Raw genomic sequence first — 3,990 nt, 5'->3', positions numbered from 1 at the left:
ATTTCTTTTCCTTTGCTTTACTTTTACTATTTCAATTTGTATTTTTATTTGTTTTATATATATATGTATATCTATGTGTAGACTAACAATTATAATATTTGGGATTTCAAGTGTCCTCTATTTCTAACCTAACTTTTCAGGATGGAAAATTGTGACACTATGCCAGTAATCTTTCGTGACCCAGTTCAGGAGCAGCGCTACGCCATGCTTTCCTAGCGTCCAATGCTACCCACTAGATATCCTGACTCGAGCTGCATGGAGGCATTAGGCATTGAGCCTAGTGTCAGGCATTTGTGCAATCAGTTGCAATGGGATGAATATACTGATGCGATGCATGTGACTTACAGGAACCTGACTTTGGAGTTCTTGAGCTCGCTGACCTACGAGCCCTATGTTGGTCACGCTAGTGATGGTGGCTACATTAATTTCAGGTTGTTTGGGACATAATACACCTTCAACCACAAGCGTTTCGGTGACTTGCTTGGATTTCAGACTACTTATGATGCTTCATCTGAGCTCCCCATGAGCTATTTCCTAAGCAGAGAAGTTGAGAAGTTTTGGAGTGACATTACATGTGGAGGTAGCCCTGACCCTTCCACCCAAATCTCTAACAAGATCCATAATCTTGTTTTCAGATGATCATTGCCTACACATTCCTAGGGAAGAGTGACCCTGATACGCATGTAAGTGCTGAAGAGATCTTCTTCATGTACTGTACCACTCAGTCACACCCAGTAGATTGCGGAGCTTTCCTGATCGAGAGTCTATATCTTAATGCTCGCTCCGCTGTGAGCCTTATACATGTTGGAAGCACAGTGACTCATATAGCCTCCGCCCTAGGACTTGATAGAAGACTATTTCACCTGACATCTTACTGCAACTACACCTTGATGGATATTGACTTCTGTCTGGACCGCGGCCTCATGAGGAGATCTTTCTTCCAACCGGATCAATACAGGCTCTTGATCGAGGGTGAGACTATTCACTACTTCACTTTACCGGACCCTCAGGTAACTTGTGTTATTGATCAGGCCAACTGGGCCTACACCAAAGAAGGGCAGGGAGAGACAGTAGACGAGCCGAAAATCGCACCTATCAGAATCAAACTCCGCACCAATAATCCAAATCTCCAGAGTCCAAGCATGCAGTCTGAACTTTTTTAAGCTTCGTATGGAGATAACCCAGCTTTGCTAGGAGCTTGTTGACGTTGCTTTGCAGGTCGAAGTATCAGTCGCCACACATGACACTGAAACCGATATACTGAATGATGAGATCGCCGACCTCCGACGCCAGATCGTAGAGCTTCGAGGATACGAAGTCGAGGAGACTCCACTATACCCTCAGCATTGATGCTATCACCAACCGAGAGATGCCGTTTGATTTTCCTATTTCCCGTCATTTGTTATTTATGCTTATTTTTATTGTTTCCTTTGACATTATGCTTGCTTTTTCTTTCCTAGGATCTCTGGACCCGTGACTTATTATTAACTCTTCACACACACACACACACACACATATATATATATATATATATATATATATATATATATATATGCATTATTATTATTATGTTTTTATGTCCATTTTATTTTATTTTATTTATTCTCATTTTACTATTTTATTTTGTTTTATTTTATTTTGTTTTGTCAAGCTTAAATAAAAAAAACAGCATACCATAAAAACCTATGTGCACCCCCCTTTTTGCAAAAATGAAGACAAAAAGATGTGGCCCGAGAAGCAATCCGGCCCAACCAATTCCGAAGACATGGCAGGCACCATAAGCCTCGAGGCGGGCGCCATGATGTCTGAACCTTTAACGGGACAGAATGCCTAATTTCACCATTTTCACCTTCTTCAACCTCTCCAAACCCATTTTCTCCTTCCCCCAACTCCACCAAAGTTCACGAAAAATCCCAACTTTCTCATTTTAAATCCAAGCCATTACCATTTCCAAACTTCACTAAACCATCTCTCCACCAAAAGCCGACTAAAACTCCATTTTTCACTTCCTTTCCACAAACATTTTCCTCTTCAATCACCATTAATGGCCGGAATGGAGTTCAACAACATCATTCTTCGCGGAGGAAAACCTGGAGAGCGACAAAACAAGATTTTACAAAAATTACAATCTCGGGAGATCCTCGCTACCAGGTATGTATGTGACTTCCTTTGAAGGAATTTTAGCTTCTAATATTCATAACCCAACCATACGTATTTTTCGATACCTTTTGGCATGTACTATATTTGGTCGGGAGAATTCTAATAAAGTAAATGCCCGAGAGTTGCTATTTTTACAGGGTTGCCTCACTAATAGAAGGATCAATCTTGTTCCTTTTATGTTGGCACATATGTCTGCCTTTCTTAAAAAGGGAGGAACCATCTCTTTCGGTGGTTTGATTACTTCCATTGCTAGAGCGTTAAATCTCAATGCTGAGTTAGCCACCTTGGAACCACTCCCTCACCGCACCATTAACTTAAATTTTTTGAAAGATATGAAATTATGCAAGGTGCGGCGAGCAGGTGGTTTTCACCTCACGATCCATGGTGTAGCTATACCCAGTGTTGTTTTACCTTGCTCTCAGCGTACAAATGTGTGACATGCAAGGAACTGGATGTATGATCTTGATGCTCCACCCTTTACCGGTCCTTTGCCACCTAACGTTCCTATGAACGATGAGCAAGGGACCGATGATGAGTATGACCGGCGCGACCAGTCACCTGCTCATGATATTCCTACTACATCACCTCCACATACTACACCTTCTTCCTCTGACCATTTTGCAAGTACCACTCATGGTTTTTACATCACCGAGGAGATGTGGCGCGAGCACTTGGCTCGTGAGGAAAGGCGTGACACCCTTCTGAATACCATAAACCAACAACTGACAGATAATATGAGTTTTATGATAGCCTCCCAGCAGCGTAATGAGCAAGCACATCAGACTATCACTGAGTCCTTATTTGCGATCACTAATGAGCAACATCGCCAGCGATAGGCTAATGAGCGTTACTTCGCACTTATTGAGGCCACCCAAGGGTGTCTCTTAGGTCGCTCTCAGTAGCTGCAGGAAGAACTTAGTACTCGTAGAAAACGTCGTCGACCCAGGCATCCTGACCAGGGCGGTGACGGTACCGGTGATCACCCATAGTTCTCTCTCTCTCTCTCTCTCTCTCTCTCTCTCTCTCTCTCTCTCTCTCTCTCTCTCTCTCTCTCTCTTCCAGGTTACTCCTACCCCATCTCATATCGAAACATTGAAGACAATGTTCGACTTAAGTGTGGAAGGAGATTTTTATCGCTTTCCTTTATTTTTAGTATGTTTTGTGTGTTTTAGTTGTTTGTTTTTCCTTTCAATAAAATAACACGTATTTGACGAGTCATTTGTGTAGTGTATCCATATTTCTCCCATTTCTTTAACCTTACCAAAAAAATTTGTTGGCAAAGAAAACAGTGCATCTTGAATATTCAGGCTATAAGATAAGGTTTATGACGGGATGTAAAAGACTTGGAAAAACCTTTTCTAAAAATCGATATTGTCTTAACACCTTAGGAGTCGATCCCGATACCCCATATGTTGTGGCCCCAATTTTTGTTCCAAACAAGTCCTTAAGTAGTTTATCCTTGCAGTCAGCTCCGGCTTAAGCTTGCTCTACGTAGGGGACCGATGAAAATAAGTGAATGATCATAAAAATTCCTGCTTTGTTCTCAAGTCATATGAAAATCCGGGCTAGGTGACTCTCACACGGTCATTAAACCCAGCAAAATAAAGACATATGCGAAACATGCAGAAGAAAAATAAAAAAGTATATATATATATATATATATATATATATATATACATATATATATATATATATATATATATATATATATATGCCTATTATTGGTTAGTTCAGAGGTATCTAGTGCTGAACTTGGTAGGGTGGATTACGATCCAATCCCCCACAACCGCAAATCGGGTTAAGTAAAGGGGGTTATACCAACTTATGTAC

Source organism: Lathyrus oleraceus, chromosome 7 (genome assembly GCF_024323335.1).
Source record: "Lathyrus oleraceus cultivar Zhongwan6 chromosome 7, CAAS_Psat_ZW6_1.0, whole genome shotgun sequence".
NCBI classification, from domain to species: domain Eukaryota; kingdom Viridiplantae; phylum Streptophyta; class Magnoliopsida; order Fabales; family Fabaceae; genus Lathyrus; species Lathyrus oleraceus.
The sequence above is the reverse complement of the archived record's forward strand: the minus strand, read 5'-3'. Positions refer to the sequence as shown.